The 23,446-nt window shown below is 38.4% G+C and overlaps 2 long non-coding RNA genes across 2 annotated transcripts; both read left to right on the top strand.

Moving 5' to 3' along the window:
- The first annotated feature begins 514 nt into the window (after window positions 1-514).
- Window positions 515-2,266, top strand: LOC132622377 (uncharacterized). Its single transcript, XR_009575879.1, has 3 exons — window positions 515-672; window positions 747-786; window positions 1,825-2,266. It is a non-coding gene; the product is annotated as an uncharacterized LOC132622377 (long non-coding RNA).
- Window positions 2,267-12,650: 10,384 nt separating this feature from the next.
- On the top strand, window positions 12,651-13,165 carry LOC132622376 (uncharacterized). The gene is made up of 3 exons (XR_009575878.1): window positions 12,651-12,779; window positions 12,858-12,919; window positions 12,991-13,165. It is a non-coding gene; the product is annotated as an uncharacterized LOC132622376 (long non-coding RNA).
- Window positions 13,166-23,446: the final 10,281 nt, after the last annotated feature.

The raw sequence follows: 23,446 nt of genomic DNA on the forward strand, positions 1-23,446 counted from the left end.
ATATATCACACTTTCAAGTGAAAAATAAATGTCAACAATAGGTGTTAATCGAACAGATAACAGAGAACACACATCAAGAACATTGTCTATAAAGAGATGTTACGTCATTTTTACAATAATATGATATATCATTATCTCATATAATAAAATATCTATAGTTTCAAATGTTGTGTAACTATTTTACCTAAGACTTTCGTCCTTGAAGGCTCACCAGAAAACCAATTTTATTTTAACCAATTATTTTGAATTCGATTATTTTATTCTTTTATTTAAATAAAGATTGCATCTATCTCGACGTCAATTGTTAGTCATATTTGATAGACGCTAAAACACACGTGCAACGCACGTATGCTAAACTAGTATAGTATAGATAGGTTGCCATCAAAACTTTAGGGTCATATTTTTCTCCTATCCACCTAAATTTTCCAACGTGACATATTTTTTTCAACTAATGAAAAAATTTCCTGCGTGGCCATCATCTACGTCCATTTGACCTTTTCTTGGCCATTATTTAGGTTCTGTACTTTTTTTATTAGCCACTAGACCACACCCTAAACCCTAGTTTTTGTAGACAGGAAAAAACCATTGTGTGTAGAATGGAGCGTCCTGTGTGTAACGAGTATCGACTTGGTCGCAAAATTGGCAGAGGAACGTTCAGCGGGATCTATATTGGTCCGTTTCTTTTCTTTTTTTTTCCCTATAGATTTTATTAGTGTTCTTTGTTGATGTTTTCTTGGTGGTTGTAGGTACTAATATACACACTAATGAGAAGTCGCTATTAAGCTGGTCAGTCTTCTTTATGTGTGTCTAGTTGCGTTAGTAAATTGGTTGGTTCGTTTTTTTATATTACAACTTTTGCATGGTTGTTACCTATTGTATTGTGCTAATTATTAGTTTAAATACAATGTTTATTTTGATTGTTACTTAGATTTTATTGTATCGTATCCTTATGTAACGTTTAACGGACATGGTGTGATCGCGTCGTTATCCTTTTTTATTATTATTTTTTCTCATTTTGTCTTTACTTATTATCAATAATACTAGTTTTTGCTTTACCCTGCCTTTTTCTAGTAGATCTACCCCGTGCAATACTTTTCTTGTAGTTTTGATGTGTGATATTATATAATGATTGAAATGATACAACCTATCTAAATGTTGTATTCATCAAAACACTACAATACAACACATGTAATACGATATATTATAAAACAGTATGTAACAACCATCCAAACAGAGTGTAACTCTCATTTCAGTTGTTCTTTTTGTAATTGTGGTTTCGGTGATTGACCTATATAAAGGCCAGATGTTGAATGCTGTATAAATATGGCTATGTACTTCAACATATTGATAATCTTTTGATGTTATTATACATGAAATTTCCTAACTGATTGGTAAAATCTATGTTATGAATTTTCAATTACTGTGAGAAAGAAACTTAAAAACTTTTATCTCCTATTTATTGGTTTCTTTGGTCCCCAACATTGACTAGAAGGAATGAAATGGAAGCTGCTTGCTTATTAGTTATAGACATTGTAATACTACTCTGTAGCCTTGCATTGGTCAGCATTTAAGATTATTGCATATCTCTGGCTATTTGAAGTAACATTAGGAAGATGAATCGAATTTTCCTATAGACAAGTATGTATCTGCAGAATTGTTAAGTAACTGAGGTGCTTTATTTGCTCATGCTTTGAAATCTTGCTGCATTATTTGCTCATGCTTTGAAGTCTTGCCTTGGAATGTCTCGTCTTTTCTGACATTATAATTGGCTGTCCCAACATCTATTTATTGTTATTATATTACAAGATGTTAAATATTTTGCAGCAAAATGTCAATCCAAAGAGACCTCAATTGCTATTTGAATCAAAGTTGTATAGATTTCTTCAGGGAGGAAGTAACGGCTTATCTTGTTTTGTATTCCTAGTCACTTGTCTAGTTTGTTCTGGTTAGCTTTATAATTGTAGTACTTCTCTTGTAGCTGGAATTCCAAATGTGCTGTGCGTTGGCGTGGAGGAGATCGCAATGTTACGATCATGGATTTGCTTGGACCCAGTCTCGAAGATACATTTAATTTTTGCAGTAGGAAGTTTTCCCTGAAGACAGTTTTGATGCTTGCACATCAAATGGTTAATTTTAATTTAATGCAACAAATTTTTACCTTCTTAAAATGTGTTGGTTATATGGTGGTATTTACTGCAGATAAAAAGTGTCCAATTTGTTCATTCTTACTCATTTTTACATTGAGATATCAAGCCAAGCAACTTTCTCATGGGCTTAAGTAGACGTGCAATTCAGGTCCCATATTAATTATTACTTTTGCTTCCCTGATTTTGCAGGATTATTGTTTCTTTAATAGTACTTCGTTTTGGGTTAAAATGCAGACCTACATTATTACTTTGGTCTAGCCAAGAGGTACAGAGACTCTTCAAGTCGCCAACACATTCCATACAGGTAAGTTGATTATGAGTTGCTGATACAACTTAAGGGTTCACACTTTAATAGTTCACAATCTAAGAGTTTACTGGAACAGTCTAAGGGACCTGGTCCCTAAACTGTTTTCACTGATAGTTACAAGAAGTAAATAAGGCAAGATATTTACGTGGAAAACTCCTTGCTCAAAGGATTAAAAACCACGACCTACCTCAGTAGGATTTCCAACTTCACTAAACTGAGCAATGTTTAGATTACAACTTATTGCAACCTAGGAATTAAAACTCTTAATCTCTCACCCTTACAATAACCCTATTGTAAGCAACTCTTGACTACCTTTAGCCAAGCAACCTAATACACCTTGCCTACCTCTAGACAAGTGTACCCCTTAAAAGCTTAAGTAGGTAAACAGCCTACAAACAACTTCTAAGAATTCAAACTAATACACCTAAACTAACTCTAGCTTAGTGTACCACTCAAAGGCTTGTGAAGATAAACTTCCTACAAGCAGCCTTTGAGAAATCAATCACCTACAAATAGCTTCTTAAAAGAGAAGAGTAGGTTTACAATTTTATAGAACAAAAGACAAAGACTCTCAACAAACTAAGGACCTAAAGCATCTTCAGTGGGGGAACTGGTCCTTTTGATTGTTGGAGCTTTATTCTTGAGAACACCTTGAGAGGGCTGTGGCGGCTGCACTTGTATGAATTGAATTTTTAGGTTTTTCAAGTGTTAGGTTAAACAATGCCAACATGTTCTATATATATAAGGCCAAGTAGAGAGCATGTGAGTAGCATGTGACCATGGATAGGAACATTACAATGTTCCTTGTCTTTTTACTGACATGCAGCTGTGTTGCTGTGCATCTGCCTGTTGGAACAGTGCACACAGCTTTACAGTTGTCATGTACCGTACAGTCCGAGCAACTTAGGTTGTAATCACATCACTTTCTTATTGCCGCTTTTGACTAATACTCCCTCCGTTTCAATTTATGTGAATTCATTTGACTGAGCACGGAGTTCAAGAAAGAAGAGAAGACTTTTAAACTTGTGGTCCTAAATGAGTCACATATATTTTGTGTGGTTATAAATCATTACATAAAGGTAAAGTGTTTGTAGGAAATCAATTCGTAATCTGTATTGATGTATGATAGTCATTATATATAAAGTAGGTATCTAACTGTCAGCATAATACTAGGCTAAATTATAGGACCTAATTACTATACATAAGGAAGAGATCACGCCTAATATACATTTTCTCATTATGAAAAGATTATCCTAATATTTACGTTGACTATTTCATAGTCTATCACACCCCCGCAGTCGAAGCGGGAGGTTGTCGTACGCTTAGACTGTCCCTGAAATCATCAAAGAGTACGCGCGGAAGACCTTTAGTGAAAATGTCTGCAATCTGGTAACGGGACGGGACGGGACGTGAAGAACACGAACTTCTCCACGGGCAACTTTCTCACGTACGAAATGTATGTCCATCTCAATATGTTTAGTGCGTTGGTGCTAAACTGGGTTACCAGATAGGTATATGGCACTAACATTATCACAATAAACCAATGTAGCTGTCCGGATGGGACAACAGAGCTCCAAAAGAAGGTTGCGAAGCCAACAGGACTCAGAGACGACATTAGCGACACCACGGTATTCGGCCTCGGCACTCGACTTAGACATAGTAGGTTGCCGTTTGGATGACCATGAGAGTAGATTATCGCCAAGGAAAACACAGTAACCGGATGTGAATCGGCGAGTGTCTGGACACCCACCCCAATCTGCATCTGTATAAGAAACAAGAGAGGCAATAGAGGATTTGTACAGATGGAGACCAAACTCAATAGTACCTTGAATGTATCGTACTATGCGTTTAAGAGCATTCATATGTACAACCTTTGGATCATGCATGTGAAGGCATATTTGTTGAACCTCATAGGAGATGTCTGGTCTTGTGAACGTAAGGTACTGCAACGCGCCGGCCAACTTACGATATTGTGTGGGATCATCGCAAGAAGGCCCGGCCGTGGCGCCAAGTTTGGCTTTGGTGTCGACCGGTGTCTGACTCGGCTTACAGGCACTCATGCCCGCACGCTCTATAATATCTGCTGCATAATTTTTCTGAGAGAGAAACATGCCGTGTGAAGTGCGGGTAACAGCAATACCCAGAAAATAGCTTAAAGGGCCCAAATCCTTCATAGCAAATTCGGCACTAAGCAGAGACATGATGGATTTTCTGAGAGCATCTGAGGAAGTTGTGAAAATAATATCATCAACATATAGCAGAATGTAAGCAATGTCAGAACCTCGACAATAAATAAAGAGAGAGTGATCGGATCGGCTATGTGAAAAAATAATAGTGGAGACATAGTCTGCAAAGCGTTGGAACCATGCACAGGGAGCTTGCTTAAGCCCATATAACGATTCTTCAAGAGACAGACATGATGGGGATGCTTTGGATCCTTAAACCCAATAGGCTGATGCATATAAACAGTCTCATTAAGATTACCGTGTAGAAAAGCATTCTTGACGTCCAACTGATGAATGGGCCAAGAGTGTGCAAGTGCAATGCTCAAGACAGCACGAATAGTAGCCGGTTTGACAACCAGACTGAAAGTCTCATCGCAGTCAACTCCAACCTGTTGAGACCTGCCATCACAGACAAGACGGGCTTTGTGCCTCTCAAAAGAACCATCAGATTTCTTTTTATGACGAAAGATCCACATAGAACGAATAACATTCACATCAATGGGACGTGGAACCAACTCCCACATCTTATTTTTAATTAGAGCATTATATTCATCAACCATGGCAGCTTTCCAATTGTGGTCATTTAAAGCACTCATAGGATTTCGCGGGATAGGCGAGATGGAGGTAGTGGTGGAAGTGTTTAAGTTGAACGGTTGTTTGGGCTTATAAATCCCATGTTGGCTTCTAGTGACCATGCGGGTGGGCTGCTGGGCAGTGGGAACGGGTGCAGCAGTGGGGGAAGAGGATGCTGGGCAGTGGTCACGGGTGCAGCAGTGGGGGGGAGGGGCTGCTGGGCAGTGGTCACGGGTGGAGTGGGCTGCGACAGAAAATGCAAGGTATATGGAGAAATCCCATGGTCCAAAAAATCATAAGAAGTTGGGTTGGTGAGTGGAATTTTGAGAAGGGAAATTGAGTTTCCTCAAAGATGACATGCCTTGATATGATGATTTTGTTGGTTGATAAATCATAACATTTATATCCCCTATGATTCAACAGATAGCCCAAAAATACACACGGGGTGGATCTTGCTTGCAACTTATTAATAGTTGTAGATGGGAAAAGAGGATAGCATAGGCACCCAAAAATCCAGAGATGAGAATAGGAGGGGGTTCGTTGGTAGAGAATGTGTGTTGGTGATTTATACCCAAGGACCTTGGTGGGAAGTACATTAAGGAGGTATGTGGCCATTTGGAGAGAATGATGCCAAAAAGAGGGGGGCATGGAGGAGTGGACAAGAAAGGTGCGCACTATGTTGTTAATGGATTTAATTTTTCTTTCCGCTTTGCCGTTTTGAGGAGAGGTATGGGGGCAAGAAAATCTGAAATTTAAACCATTTGAGGCGCAAAAAGATTGAAAATGCCCATTGGCGAACTCCCGCCCATTATCACATTGAATGTTTTTTATGTCTCTTTCGAATTGAGTCCGTATTAATGCCTTAAAAGATAGAAAATTAGAATAAACTTGGGACTTGTTAGAGATCGGAAAAGTCTAAAGAAAATTACTATAATCATCAAGAAAGAAAACATAATAGCGGTGCCCATTAGAACTCAAAACAGAAGATGTCCATAAATCACTATGAATGATATCAAATGGCACAGTAGTAAATGACAATGAATCATAAAATGGCAATTTAACGTGTTTCCCCAAAGGACAAGAGGTACAAAAAGAAGTTCGGGCCCTATTACATTTAATTAAGGCATTACTACGAACAGAACTAAGGATAGCATTTCCCGGATGCCCGAGTCGGGAATGCCACAAGCTAGGTGATGCGGCAATGAAGGTTGATAGTTGAGTGGTCTGTTTTGTGCCAGTGATAGGATACAATTCCCCGGTGCTCTCACATCTCATTAGGCGGCTCCCCGTCGGTAAATCCTTCACAGAAAACCCAAGAGGATCAAACTCAACCGAAAAATTATTGTCCTTAGTGAATTTACGTACGGAAATAAGGTTTTTGATGAGTTTTGGAGCATGTAAGACATTTTGGAGACGTAATTGGGGATTAGGTGGGGGTAGGGATGTATGAACATAGCCACGAATTGGAATAGTGCTACCATTACCAACAACAATTCCAGAATTATTGCTCAAATTAAAATAAGACGTGAGAGTACCTGTGTTGGCGACTACGTGGGAAGTCGCTCCGGTGTCCATGTACCAATTATCATCTGGTTGATGCATGGACAGAGTGTGCATAGCAGCTTTCACGTCTGTTGAAGTGTACCCAGAGTAGGATGGACCATGCATGGAATAGGCCTGCTGAGGTGAGCGTGGACCTGCACCGAGAACGCCACTGCCGGGCCTTGGCGTCGTGGGACGCTGCTGCCACGGCCTTGTTGGATACGGACAGGGGGGCAGTGCCCATTGCTGTGGCGGCCAGGTAGGCCAGTAGTAGCCCCCTGCTGGTGGCTGGGCCGTCGGCCACTGGCCATGGCTGGTCTGTCCGCCGCCGCCGCGACCGGATTTCCCGCGATTGTTGTTGTTGTTATTTCCCTTTTCCTTGTTCTTGTTGGAATTCCTGCCACGATTATTATCACGACGGTTGGTTGAATTATTGGTGCCTCCAGGTGGCGGGGAGGGAGCATCATTATCAACAAGGAGAGCCGCGGGACTAGAATCGCGGGCACGTTCCTTGGCAGCGGCGTCTTCGAGCTTGAGTCTGGAGCACACTTCAGAGAAAGAGGGCAGCACATCCTTCTGCTGGATGGTTGTGACAAAGTGTGCATATGTCTCCGATAAGCCCGCAAGGAGGCGCAAGACCATACGTTGATCAGACACCGGCGACCCCACGTTGGCAAGCTGATCCGCGAGTGACTTTAGCCTGTTATAATAGGCCATAACCGAGCCGAAGTGGGCCATTTTTGTGGTGGTGAATTCAGTTTCAAGGTACGCAGCCCTTGAGTGCTTGTTATCTTGGAAAAGCTGAGAAACTCGGTTCCAAGCCTTCTCCGCAACATCATCCGCCACGAGAATAGAGGTAAGAATATCATGGGATACGGTGGTGTATATCCATTGGAGAACCACCGCATCGAGCCGTTTCCAGAGCGGAAGATTAGCCGCCTTCATTGCGTTGTACGCGGTGAGTTCGGTGGTGTCAGTTGGTGGTATGATGTACTCAAGTACGGAGTGGACGCGGGCTAGAACCTTGAAGAGTGTCGCCCATTCGTGATAATGGCCGGTTTCCATGTCAAGGGTGATTGGTATTAAAGATTTCACATTCGTGATAGTTAAAGCAGAATGGAAATTTTTGTCAGCCATTGAATAGAGAATAGGGAGGAAGAAGAGGACGGCTAGGGTTAGGAAGAGGGTGACGGCTAGGTTTAGGAGGTGAGGAAGGAAACCTAATCTGATACTGTTACACCTCGGAAAACAAAATTCCGTTGGTACGTAAGTGAACGAACTAGTGATAAGTATGAGTGCATGAGGTCCATGAGCAAGAAACGACGTTTGATGACCTTAGACGAGATTTCGAAGGTATCCGATGTGAGATGAGAAAGTTGGCTAAGTTAAGATGAGATATAAGGTGAGCAATGCATGTGCATGGACGTGGATGATTAAAATGAGAAGTCTAAGAGATATGAAAAGTTGCAGATTTGAAATCTGCCCAGTGGTCGTAAAGTGCAAAATACGGACCGTAAATTGGTATACGGTCCGTAAACTGGCAGTCGTAAATTACCATGCAAGACTTCGACTTTCTGCCCAGTTGAGAAATGGTAAAATACGACCAGGAGGATGGACCGTAAAGTGATTTACGACCCGTAAACCATGGTCGTAAATTACCATGCATGCAGCCAAAGTTTCTGGTTCTGGAGATGGTTAAAGACGACCACGAAGGACGGTCCGTAAAGTGGAATACGGACCGTAAACCTCCATGGACGACCACTGTTCACCCAGCACAGATTTTTGCAATTCATTAAATAAGGGAACCAACACTTATTTTATTTCATTAAAACATTACACCACTTCTCTCTAAAACCTCTCTCTACATTTATTATACAAGTTTTCAAGGATATTTAAGGATCAACAACATAAAACAAGGTGAATCAAGAGTAAGAACATCATCAAAGATCATCTAGGTCAAGAAATCCAAACGAAGGAAAACTAGGGTTTTGCTCAAAGTGGAGTATTATTAATCAAAGCTTGTTCCTACAATTTCTAAGGTAAGATTCATGATCTTTACATGATGTTTAAGGTATTGAAGAGTTGAAATACATGGATTGTAGAAAATATGGTCAAGTAGGTCATGAATGATGAATAGTGACATTTTGAGGAATAATTTGAATTGAATCATGAATGTTGTCATGTTGTGATATGAATGCGTTATAAATGGTACTAAGATCATGAACTAGACACTTTAGACGAATGGACGAAGTTGGATGTTATGACCATGAATATGGGTGAATTAGAGGCAAATTAAGGAATCTAGATAATGTGGATAATGTGAATGACTAATGGCCATCGTTATGATATTAATGAAGGTATAGACGCTAGCATTGGAAGGAAGCATGCAAGTGTAGAATAGTCCGACGAAAAGGTATGTAAGGCTAACCCTTCTTTCATAAGGCATGGTTCCTTGGCCAAACTCTTAAATCCTCTATATGAGTATGTGGTATTCAAATGATTGACACTCCGAGCTCATAAGCTCACGATCCTCGATATGTGCTACGATTGTACTATGCACCCCATATGACGAGTAAGAATAAGATATAGATGTAGCGAAAATAATGATGATAGTGAAGACGATGATAATAATAATGATGCTAAAGGTGCCTACGGGCTATTATACTTACATGTGCCTATGAAGGGCTATAATGACACCCCAAGCTTATAACGCCGGGTAGGATATATGTATATGAGTATGTATAAAGTATGTATACGATTACGAAACGCGCGCACACCTCTGCAGATGGTACGGATAACCCTGAAGCCTTGGTAGGGCCAGGTATGAGTAACCTTGAGCCTTGGTTGGCCAAGTATGTATGAAAAACCAATCCTATGAGGTCGGGTATGCTATGTAAAATGCTATGTATATGAAATGACTAAATATATAATATGAATATGAATGTGATAAGACTATGTATAAGAATACGAATAAGGATATGTATACGAATATGAGCACAAGTATGGTACGAGTACTATTATGGAATACGGATGATGTCGTAGGTGTACAAATACGTATGAAAAATGGAAAGTCCTACGAAAGGCAGGTAAGCGCTATGACGATGATATTATTGTCTCCCCCCTCCTATGCTATTTCATATGTTGTTCATGATGCTATTTATTGATGTTGCTCATGCTTTACATACTCAGTACATTCTTCGTACTGACGTCCTTTTGTTTGTGGACGCTGCGTCATGCCCGCAGGTGCACAGCGAGACAGACTTGATCCATAGCTGCCTATTCGGAGATTACATAAAGAGCTCCATTTCCTTCGGAGCCATATCTTTTGGGTACTCATTCTTTTGTGTATATAATTATGGGCATAGCGGGGTCCTGTCCCGCTAATGTGATATGTTATACTCTTAGAGGCTCGTAGACATGTGTGTGTGTGGGTAGATGTGTTTGGCCTTGTCGGCCTATGTTTTGTATATCATTTTGTCGGCCACGTTGGCCCATGTACATTGATGTGGCATAGATGCCTATGATGATATAAATGTGTTGTTGTCCAAATGGGACTAGTTGACGAATGAATGGAAATGCATGTATAATTATGTGGCTCACCTAGATGTAAGCATAAGAGTAAGCTAAGAGGGTGCCCGGGTGGGCTAGCACCGGGTGCTCGTCGCGGCCCCGAGTCGGGTCGTGACAGATACCATGTAGGAAATCAATCCGTAATTTGTATTAATGTATGATAGTCATCAGTGTTTTAAAAGGCAGGGGCGTAAGGCGGGGCGTTTTACATACGCCTCGACGAGGCGTAAGCCCCATGGGTATTTAATTTTTAGTAAATCTTACAATAATATAATTACAATAAATATTTTTAAATAGGTAAAATTACATAAAAAAAATAAAAGAAAACTGTAAATAAATGAAATATATATGTGTGTGTGTGTGTGTCTGTGTGTGTGTGTGTGAGCGCGCGCGCGCGCTTGATCCTCACAAAAAAAATGATCAAAGCCCATTATACACCGCTTATAACTTGTAATTATATATAACATAATTTTACAAGTATAAACAATACAATGAAATAAAAGCTATTATGAAATGCAAAACAATTCTAACATTTTAACTTTCAAACACGAAAAAAAACACAGTTTCTTAAAACACTATTACTATTATAATATTCATTTTATCTCCCTATAAGCAAATAATCAATAAAATTTATCAATATTACAATTAAAACATAACTTCTTCATGAACAAAAAATAAAATTATATGATAATTCTGATACATAGGACTTATGACCAATGACAAGTGAAAATGTACAATTCCGCTATGTGTTTTTTTTAAAAAAAAATAAGTGATATTCAGCCTCACGACGTTCTCAAATAGTAAATATCCAATACTACGACTTGTTATATGAGTTACACCCAATCTTCTATTTCTATAGATGAAAAACTATTAAGTATCATTATTTTGTTAAACAATTATGAGGGTGAATGATTCTAATTAAGGAATTTAAAATATAATTTGTGTAAGAACTGTTAGGCGAGCCCTGGGCGTTGGGCGTTAGGTGTGTTTAAGGCGTACGGTTGGGCGCTTAGGGCGTAAGCCTCATAGGAACTAAGCCCCGCACGTTAGCCCTAGGGCGTTTTGCTACTGGCGAGCCCCGGGGCGAGTCCTGACACTGCCTTTTAAAACAATGATAGTCATTATATACAAAGTAGATATCTAACTGTCAGCATAATACTAGGCTAAATTATAGGACCTAATTACTATACATAAGGAAGAGATCACGCCTAATATACATTTGCTAATTATGAAAAGATTATCCTAATATTTACGTTGACTATTTCATAGTCTATCAGTGTTTTCAAATATAGAAAGAGGTCATTCTTTTTGGCACGGACTAATAAGGAAATAGGTTCACATAAATTGAAACAGAGGAGTAATATTTACGTTATTCTTTAAAAAAATGATATAGTCCTGTTGGCGTCAGTTGAGTAAAGTTATAGGTAGGGTTGTTTTTAGATTTTAATATGATGGTGCGATATTCCGACTTGTCTATAATGATGCTATAATGCGAAATGTACGATATGCTTTTAATGCATTCATGCATTCCTACCAAAAACACTTACATTATTATGATTGGGTGGAAGGATTTGGAAGGAAAGGAAACAAGGATGAGACTAATGATTGTACTTAACTTTTGAAAAATACTCTGCCACACCCTCGAGGAGACTGATGATTTGTACTTAACTTTTGAAAGTTACTCTACCACTCCCTCTCCTTCCCTAAAGAAAATACTGTGTTGTGAATATCTCTGTATTACAGCTTAGAATTGTATCTCTTGTGTGCTCTAGGATATTTTATTATTTTTATGCCCATGCATTAGTGTATCTGAATCTTATTATGTCAGTTAGTTTACATGGGTATTTGGCCCTGCAGAGAGAACAAAAGCTTTGTAGGCAATCCAAGATATGCTAGCATGAACACACACCTTGGTATCGGTGAGTGTTGTTATTCTTTAGAGTTGGTTAGATGAACCTTACTGTGTTTTGACTATTTTGGAAATTATAGAACAAAGCAGGAGGGATGATTTGGAATCTCTTGGATATGTTCTTATGCACTTCCTCCGAGGAAGGTGATTTTTGCTGCAATCTGTCCTCCTCTTGCTTTTGCTTTTGCCTGCCTTCATGTGTTTGACATCTATTTATTTTCAGTCTTCCTTGGCAAGGGATCACAGCACGAACTAAGGAGGAGAAGCATGAGAAAATTAGAGACAAGAAGGTTTCAACATCTATTGAGGTAAATTTATTCGCAAATATGGTGATGGACTCCTTTTTACTCCACTTAACTGCAGATGTGTGTTTCTGCAGGACTGATGTCGGGGTCATCCAACTGAATTTGCATCATATTTCCATTATTGTCGTTCTCTCAAGTTTGAGGATAAACCGGATTATGCTTATCTGAAGAAAATATTCCCTGATCTCTTCATCCGTGAAGGTCTTAATGAGATGCTTTTTTAGCTTTGTCTGTTAATATGTTGTCTTGCTTTCCGTTACAATTCTCTTTCCTTTGCAGGCTTTCAATTTGACTGTGTTTTTGATTGGATTATAATTGCAACTCCTCCTTCCCAACCTCTTGTAAGTGGTATTACATCTCTGTTTTCTTCATAAAAGCTTCATTTATATCTGACATGGTTTGCTTTATTTAGGGACCTGACTCAGACATGGAATGGATCCTTGTACCTGACTCTCACATGGAATGGATCCTTGTATAAATTAATGCCATGCAATGCATTATCGTCTATAGTCTTCTTATAATTCTATACAAATGTTAAAAATTGCTCGTTGGCCATTGTAATACTAAAATTCCTCAAGCTTCTACTTTTCAGTTGAGTACATACAGTTTTCGGATAATTGTGTTCTAGTAATGCATGCTTACGGCTTAGGGTTCTGATATCTTCATTTCTCTGCAGTCTACTCTCCCCTTTGTCATGGTGATTAGAACTTGGTTGGCAGGGGCGGAGCTACCTGGTCCCGCCCCTTCGCCGGAAAATTACGTTGTATAGGTATGTGAAATTCTGATTTTATACATATATGTATTACTATTGACACCTCTTGTAATAAGTGGAGGGCTTAGCCGAGTGGTTGAGGGGTGTCAAAGGTTCAACCTAACAAGGTTGCGTGTTTGATCCCAGTTGGCGACATGCTTAATTTTTTTGACTTCAGTCATTGGCCTTTTTTTAAAAAAAACAAATAATAATAATAATAATTTAACACCCTTAATAAAATTTCTTGGTTGCCCAAAGTTAATACTATTAGCTAATTATTTTAAAATCTGATGAATCGAGAATATGATATAATTAGCTTCCAGAATTTGGTATCACTACCATATCTTGACATTCTAGAAAATTTCTTCCAAGATCTTACCTTTCAAACTCTACATCTAAATAAAAATAATTGGTTTTAGTTTTTAATTCTAAAACTAGCTTATCATTTTCGCCAATCCAAGCCGTGATTTCGTCATTTGCACAATGGCTAACCATGTCATTGCTTCCATTCTTCGAGGATACTTCGATGGATTTCGTTATAGGATTGCCACCCTCCCATGGTCGCCTGTTATATTAGTCATTGTGGATCGTTTATCCAAATTCAACCACCTTATTGCTATGCCCACCAACTTCAGCAGTCAGAAAGTGGCTGATATATCTATTCAGGAATTTATTCGCCTCCCTGGCTATCCTTCCACAACTGCATTTGATAGAGATTACTTCTTTCTCTCTGAATTATGGCACGAGCTTCACAGGCTTCAAGGGACACGATTGGCTATCAGTTCGTCTTATCATTTGCAGTCGATAGTCAAATCGAGGCTCTAACAGATGTCTGGAGATGTATCTCCGTTGCTTCACTGCAGATACACCAACTGCTTGATTTTATCTATTGTCGTGGGCAGAATCTAGGTATACTACCTCCTAGCTACCGTCATATTTCTAAATTAACTCCATTTGAGGTGGTATATGGCTGCCCTCCACCAACTGTTTTGTGCTATATCAAGGAGGCTCTACTAAGTAATCCTAATGTCACTGCTTCTCTTCGTCAACGTGATAAGGTTTTGGCTATATTGAAGAACAATTTAATCCAGTCGTAGGAGTGTGAAGCTTACGTAGATAACGTTTGTAGGGAAGTTTATTTATTTTTACTTTTTGGTGATTGGGTGTATGTTCACCTATGTCCCTACAGTCAGCTATCACTGCATTTGCAGAGTCAAACCAAGCTGAGTAGACGCTTCTTGGGCCGCTTCCAGATTGTGCCATGCATTATCAACGTTGCCTACAAATTGGACCTGTTTCTATCTTCCAAAATACATCCAGTGTTTCATGTGTTTGTTATTCTCATCCATCTCATCAGGTCACTCCAATTGATCTATTACAACAACTTTTTTCATTGGAAAATTGTTAGGTTTTTGGGTTTCCCTTCCTATGTGGAATTGGATCAATAAAATCTAATCCAATTTGGACCAGGACAATTTTGCCCAAAATTTCCTCTATATATTTAGGTCTTATTTTGAGAACACAAGAGTGAATTCATAGCAGCCATATAGAGAGAAAAACGCAAGAAAGAATGCAGATTTTCGTCCAGAAATTTTCTGCCACAGCAGTACGCTTTAAATTGCGTTTTCCGATTCGTTAACCGTTGGATTGTGCTTAAATTTTAAATGGGGGTTCTCAACATCTGGTTATTCGATTTCCACGGTGAAGATCGGATTTTGTGGTCTGTAGCTCCAGTTTTCGAGTACAAACAGTAGCTCGTTTTTTAGGATGATTTCTCTCTTTTCTTCACTAGTTTTGGTGCTATTTTTTATGTATTGTTGCTCCGTACTTGGCTTTGTTGTTGTAGCCATTTGGAGAACATTGTTGTAACTCTTGTTGATTATAGTGGAACTTTTGTGAACCGAAGGTCCCGTGGATGTTTCCTCTTCACCTTGAAGGGGTTTTACCATGTAAATTTGGTGTCTCTTGCAATTGATTTATTTTTGCTTGCTTTGCTATTTTATTGTTGGTATAGCTGCTGCCCGGATTTCCATCTATGCTAGTGTTTATTGTCTTCTCTTGGTTCAAATAGTGCAGGAAGTTTTGACTTGGGTATTTCTTCCGCTGTTACCTCGTCGTGCAATTTGGTTATTGCTTGTTTCTTCCCAACAAAGTGGTATCAGAGCTTGTGGTTGTATTTGGTTGTGTTGATTGTCTATTTGAATGATGGAGGCAAATATGAGCAAGATGGTTTGTTTAAATGGCAGTAATTACCATATTTGGAAAAGCAAAATGAAAGATCTTCTATTTGTCAAGAAATTGCATTTACCTGTGTTTGCTTCTAAGAAACCCGAGTCTATTAAAGATGAGGATTGGGAATTTGAGCACTTACAGGTTTGTGGTTATATTAGGAAATGAGTTGAAGATAATGTTCGAAATCATATTGTGAATGAGACAAATGCTAAAAGCTTGTGGGAAAAGCTCGAGACACTTTATGCTTCAAAGACTGGCAATAATAAGTTGTTCCTACTGAAACAATTGATGAATATTAGATACAAAGAGGGAAGTCCTATTTCTGATCATATCAATGATTTTCAGGTTGTCCTTGATCAGCTGTCTGGAATGGATGTCAAGTTTGATGAAGAAATACAGGGACTTTGACTTCTTAATACTCTGTCAGACTTTTGGGAAACTCTTCGAGTTTCTTTGACTAATTCTGCTCCCAGTGATGGTGTAACCATGGAATATGCTAAGAGTGGTGTTTTGAATGAAGAGATGAGAAGAAAATCTCAAGCGTCGTCTCCTTCAACTTCACACTCCGATGTTTTGGTTACTGAAGATAGGGGGAGAAGTAATTTCAGAGGTCAGAATGACAGAGGCAAAAGTAGAAGCAAGTCAAGATCCTCCAGGTACAAGAATCTTACATGTGATTATTGTCACTTGAAAGGGCACATCAAGAAACATTGCTACAAGTTTAAGAGAGACCAGAAAAGGCAAAAGAAAGAAGGCGATAATGAAAATCGTGTTGCTGTTGTTGCTGAAAATGATCTTCTTGTTGCTTGTGGTAAAAATGATATCAATATTGTTTGTGATAAGTCTACCTGGTTTGTGGATTCAGGTGCCACTTCTCATGTCACGCCAAAGAAGGAATTATTTTCTTCTTATACTCCGGGTAATTTTGAAAATTTACGAATGGGCAACAATAGTGAGGTTGAGGTACTTGGCATTGGCACATTTTACTTGAAAAGTAAGAATGGTTCGAGGTTGGTTCTTAACAATGTCAAGCATGCTCCAGATGTTCGGCTGAATTTAATTTCTGTTGGAAAGCTTGATGATGATGGTTATGATCAAATCATTGGTGGTGGCCAGTGGAAGCTTCTTAAAGGTTCAATGGTTGTGGCTCGAGGTTACAAGATGTCTGACTTGTACTTATTTCAAGGCTCCATTTGTGGTGACTTAGTAAATTTGGTGGAGAATGATACTTCATCAGAATTATGGCATAGAAGGCTGGGTCATATGAGCGAGAGGGGGATTGATAACTTGGCTAAGAAGAATTTGCTTTCTAGAGTCAAACAAGCAAAGTTAAAGAGATGTGTTCATTGCATAGTCGGGAAACAGAAAAGAGTTTCTTTTCAGAGTCATTCACCTTCAAGAAAGCATGATTTGCTGGAGTTGGTACATTCTGATTTGTGTGGTACTTTTAAAGTAAGCTCTCATGGTGGGGCACTTTACTTTGTGACTTTTATTGATGATCATTCTCGCAAACTCTGGTATTTCCTTTGAAGTCCAAGAATCAAGTACTTGATGTGTTCAAGACTTTTCAGGCCTTGGTTGAGAGACAGACAGGGAAGAAACTAAAATGCATCCGCTCAGACAATGGTGGTGAATACATTGGTCCCTTTGATAATTATTGTAGACAGCAGGGTATTCGGCATCAGAAAACTCCTCCAAAGACTCCTCAGTTAAATGGTTTAGCAGAGAGGATGAACAGAACTCTAGTTGAGAGGGTTAGATGTTTGCTTTCAGATGCTAAGCTACCAGATTCATTTTGGGCAGAAGCACTTAATACTGTTGCTTATGTTATCAATTTATCTCCTACTGTTGCTTTGGATGGTGATGTCCCTGACAGAGTTTGGTTTAGTAAGGATGTCTCTTATGCTCATCTGAGAGTCTTCGGGTGTAAGGCTTTTGTGCATGTTCCTTATGATGAAAGGTCAAAGCTGGAAGTTAAAACTAAGCAATGTATCTTCATTGGTTATGGTCAAGACGAATTTGGCTATCGTTTCTATGATCCAGTTGAGAAGAAACTTGTTAGAAGCCGTGATGTTGTGTTCTTTGAAGACCAAACAATTGAAGATTTTGACAAAGCTAAGAAGGTTGATTCTCAAAGCAATGAGAGCTTAGTTGATGATGATCCAGTTCTTGTGACTATTGCACCTAAAGAAAATCGTCAAAATAATGAAGATCAAGTTGATAATGAAGATAGTGATCATGTTCAGAATGACCAGCATGATGCTGTTGATGCTTCAGTGGAAGATGATGTGGTTGGCCAGCAACCAGTTGTTATTGATGTTCCAGAGAGTTCTCTCAGAAGATCTATTAAAGAGAAAGTACCTTCATCTCGTTATTCTCCCAATGAGTTTGTACTTTTGACTGATGGGGGAGAACCTGAAAGTTTTGATGAGGCCATGGATAGTGAAGAAAAGAAAAGGCGGTTTGATGCTATGCAAGATGAGATTAAATCCTTGCATGATAATCATACATTTGATCTGGTTAAGCTTCCTAGAGACAGAAAAGCTTTGAAAAACATGTGGGTTTTTAGGGTGAAACATGAAGATGATAAACTAGTTCCACGATACAAAGCTAGATTGGTTGTCAAGGTGTCACGACCCAACCCCGTAGGCCGTGACTAGTGCCCGAGCTGGACACCCATACACACTTACTTACCAAATCGACATATCAATGACTTATACAGATACAAAGATCATATGTCGCCTTAAGCGGTCACATATAACATACATATCATACAGAAGCCACCAAGGCTGTCGTAAAACATATCGCCCAAAATATATATATACGTGTTCACACATACAAGCCGTTAAGGCTGTCATAGCATATGGAATCGCTTAAGAAGCATATCACACAGACATAACCAAACAATAACGACCCATGACCCACATACATGTCTACAGGCCTCTAACAAAGACAACAGAATCATATGACGGGACAGGGCCCCGCCGTACCCCTACATAGTCATATATACGTAAATATGTACAACAGAAAGATCTGTACTAAAAGTATAGGCTCCGGAACGAGGGAGCTCTTCAACACAGCAGAATGGATGTCCTAAGCTGACGAACCACTCACGTGCGCGTTTGTACCTGCGGGCATGAAACGCAGCCCCCGAAGAAAGGGGGTCAGTACGGAATATGTACTGAGTATGTAAGACACGGAATACAGAAAACAGAAACATAACCGGAACAACGGTACAAAAGGTAAGTACATTAGTCAGAATACCAAGGTGCTTATTTTTCGAACGTAAATCATGCTTACCGATGTCATATGTCAGAAAAAGTACCGAAAATGAGTAAAACATCCAGAGTACCAAAATACTTACTTTCCAAACACAGATCATACGTGCCGACATCATATGTCACCATATACACATACATATAACCGATCCATATGTAATATGATAGTGCCGAGGAACGTACGGCCCGATTCATATATAACATATTAGTGCCGAGGAACGTACGGCCCGATCCATATATATAACATATTAGTGCCGAGGAACGTACAGCCCGATCCATATATATAACATATTAGTGCTGAGGAACGTTCGGCCCGATCCATATATATAACATATTAGTGCTGAGGAACGTTCGGCCCGATCCATAAATATAACATATTAGTGCCGAGGAACGTTCGGACCGATCTATAAATATATTGCTGCGGAACGTGCAGCCCGATCCATAAATACATATATTATATTGCTGCGGAACGTGCAGCCCGATCCATAGATACATATATTATATTGTTGCGGAACGTGCAGCCCGATCCACATATACATATACCATACTGCTGCGGAACGTGCAGCCCGATCCATTTATCAATTCTAAGACTCGATGGACAAGTATACTTACCGACACCTGAAGGCTCATAAACAAGTTTCGGGTCAATCCGATTTAGTATAAGAAAGTTATGAGCGTTTGAAGTACAGAACCTTCTACGAACGTTTCAGAAGCCGTTTTTGGAAAATCAAAGCAACAATCATATCAAGTACCTTCGGATATCGTTATGGATCAAATCAAATATAACTTTTGGAACCATATGCACATATCAAAGACTCAATGGAATAATCGAACGTGCTAGCATTTGAGGGTCAAAACTTTAGTCATATCAATTATCTTTCGAATGCCATTCGGAAACATATCAAACAGAACTTTAGACATCATCGATACGCATCAAAACCTTGTGAAACAGCTTATGGAAATCAAGAACGTTAGCCATCCTAGTGGCTCTAAGAATGGGAGTTTCTTTGAAATCATACATATACGTCATTTGCTCGTTTCATAAAGATCATGCCAAAAGAAAGAAAGGGTAAGCCTTACATACCTTGCCCGCTTCCTTAGCTAATCTAACTTAGGTCTTGGCCTTTCCAAAATCTATAACAACGTTAGTGAATAACAAACATTAGCTATAGATATCCAAGAATCTCATCTTAAACTAACACTTTGTCTACAGAAATTTCGGCAGCATTTTCCCTGTAAATACACCATCCCCGAGAATCCAACTTGGCCATATCATCAACAACAAATCCGAGAATTTAACTCGGCCAAATTGTCAACAACAATATCAACAGTCATTCTAACAATATCAACAATCAATTCAAAACGCATTCCAACGTTAACAACTTCTTTCTACAAACTTCGACGGCGTTCCATTTATGTTCAATTCATAATTGCCCACATATTCAAGTACTAATCCAAACCATTCATACAATATTTAAGAACGCTTCAAACAATCCGCACAATATTCACAATAATCCAACCAATATGTCATTCCATCCGAAACCTTCCAAATTCAACAAGAACAATAATAACACATTTCCTCCTTTCAAATTCATGAACTACACCAACAATTCACACACTAACAACATTTTTTTTCCATATATACAAGAAATGATTTTTGACATCACATTAGCTTTTAAACAACTTTCCAACACTTACAACTTCAACTAGAATCATCAAACTTTCATTTCCATCATAGATGCCATTACAACAACAACCAAAATACTTAAGAAAAATTGATTCATTCTCTTCCATGCCATACAATAACCACACGGCCACAACACAACATCCATATTTTCATAAATTTCATACTACAACATACACAACCATCCATACATATAAAAGAAGATTAATTCTTACCCTTTTCCCTTAACTTCTCACTTGGCTATGATTATGAACTTGCAACAAAGAGAGGTCTTCTTGCTCCAACAATTATACCACGTTAAAGAGGACCTTCAAATTAGTAGGAATACTAGAAGAAAATATTTTTTTGGATCAAAATTGAAGGCTTCAATTTCCTCTTGGCTTGGCCGAATGGCCCTTGTGAGTCTTCTTCAAGTTTCTTGAAAATTCTAAGTGAGAAGAATAAAAAAATGTGTCCTCTTAGTCATCTTTTATGAATTAATATTGGGCTCCCATGTGGGCCTTGGACCACTTCATGTTGGACGGCCATATGGCCTATTAATTCAAGCCCACTCTCTTTTTTTTTTTTTTTTTTTGCAATTCATGAAAATTTATTTTTCAAATTCCAAATTTGCCCTTAGCCTTCCTCCATATTTCTATGAGTCATCTTGCGAATTTCCCTTTCTACCCCTAACCATTCTTAATATTTCCACATCAAAAATTTTATAAACAACTTATGTACCAAACAAGATCAAAATATAGTCTTGCTCTTAACTTGTCGCAATTACCTTAAAATATCCGAATGCGCAAAATACGGGATATAATACAAGGGCTTTAATTAGAAGAAGGGAGTTGATTTTGATGAAATCTTTTCTCCAGTTGTGAAGATATTATCCATTCAGGTTGTTCTGGACTTGGTTAAAAGACTAGATTTAGAGTGTTGCTGCTTGATCGCCGAGATGACGGTTTCCTCCACATAGTCGGGAGGGGGAGAATTGTTAGGTTTTTGGGTTTTCTCTTCCTATGTGGAATTGGATCAATAAAACCCAATCCAATTTGAACCAGGCCAATTTTGCCCAAAATTTCCTCTATATATTTAGGTCTTATTTTGAGAACACAAGAGTGAATTCATAGCAGCCATATAGAGAGAAAAACGTAAGAAAGAAAGCAGATTTTCGTCCAGAAATTTTCTGCCACAGCAGTCCGCTTTAAATTGTGTTTCCCAATTCGTTAACCGTTGGATCGTGCTGCAATTTGAACTGGGGGTTCTCAACATCTGGTTCTTCGATTTCAACGGTGGAGATTGGATTTTGTGGTATGTATCTGCAGTTTTCGAGTACGAACAGTAGCTCGTTTTTTGGGGTGATTTCTCTCTTTTCTTCACTAGTTTTGGTGTTATCTTTTTTGTATTGTTGCTCCGTACTTGTCTTTGTTGTTGTAGCCATTTGGAGAACATTGTTGTAACTCTTGTTGATTATAGTGGAGCTTTTGTGAGCCGAAAGTCCCGTGGATGTTTCCTCTTCACCTTGAAGGGGTTTTACCACGTAAATTTGGTGTCTCTTGCAATTGATTTATTTTTATTTGTTTTGCTATTTTATTGTTGGTATAGTTGCTGCCCAGATTTCCATCTGTGCTAGTGTTTATTGTCTTCTCTTGGTTCAAATAGTGCAAGAAGTTTTGACTTGGGTATTTTCTTCTGCTGTTACCTCGTCGTGCAATTTGATTATTGCTTGTTTCTTCCTAACAGAAATAACACAAATGTCCAGCCATTAGATTTTAATTTACCCGGATAGCCTTAAAAGTTGATTTAAGTAGCCTTAAAATTATTCTAGCCATATTAGTTAGGAAAACAACGGAAAGAGGGAGAAAAACTCGGTCCTACAATTAATCCATGAAAAAATGGCAAACATTGATATTCACCAACCATAAAATTTCAAATCAAATGTTCTTTAGTGGAACCTTACAATTAATTTTTTTTATACCCGCTTAAAAAAAGAAAAGTTTATACCCTCTTTATGGATTAATTGTAAGTACCTAGATTTTCTTATAAATTATTTTATGATCTATATACGTAATAAATAACTCATGCATACATTTTCATTCAATGTATAATGTGTGTATAAATGTATATAACTCATGCATAAATTTTCATTTCATGTATAACGTAGGTATAAATGTATATAACTCGGGTATAAATGTTACAGCTGTATATCCGATCAAAATTGCAGATAATAACTTGGCAAGCTTAGCCAACAATATGTAATCACTATCCATGACAGTGAATTTGTATTCCCTACCGCAACTACTAAGGTACTTCCTTAATATATAAAGGGCAAGGGTGCAAATATACCCTTTAATTTTGCGATTTAGAGCAGATATATTCCTCGTTAAAAAAGTTATGTATATATACCCCTACCGTTACAAAATGGTGCAAATATACCCCTGCCGTTACACAAATGGTGCAAATATACCCTTTTCACTAACGGATTTTTTAAAAAAAAAAAATCATTTATCTTATATTTTAATTTTAAAAAATGCCACATTACTTTAAAAAAAAAATCTACCCATTTTTTTTAAGAGAAATAGTTTTCTAAAGCCACATGGTAATTTTTTTTACTGGTGTGTCGGGTCTGGTTCGTTTAAAAAAATATCCCCGTGGCTTTAAAAAAATAAGTCTACTCATTTTTTTAATCGAACCAGACCCGACCCACCAGGAAAAAAAATTACCATGCGACTTTAGAAAAATATGTATACTCAAAAAAAAATGGGTAGACTTTTTTTTAAAGCCACTTGACCTTTTTTTTAATTAAAAAATAAGCTAAATAATTTTCACAAAAAAATTGTCAGCAAAAAGGGTATATCTGCACTATTTTGTAACGGCAGGGGTATATATACACTTTTTTTTAACGAGGGGTATATCTGCGCTAAATCACAAAGTTGGGGGT

This window comes from Lycium barbarum, chromosome 12, assembly GCF_019175385.1.
Source record: "Lycium barbarum isolate Lr01 chromosome 12, ASM1917538v2, whole genome shotgun sequence".
Classification (NCBI taxonomy): Eukaryota; Viridiplantae; Streptophyta; class Magnoliopsida; order Solanales; family Solanaceae; genus Lycium; species Lycium barbarum.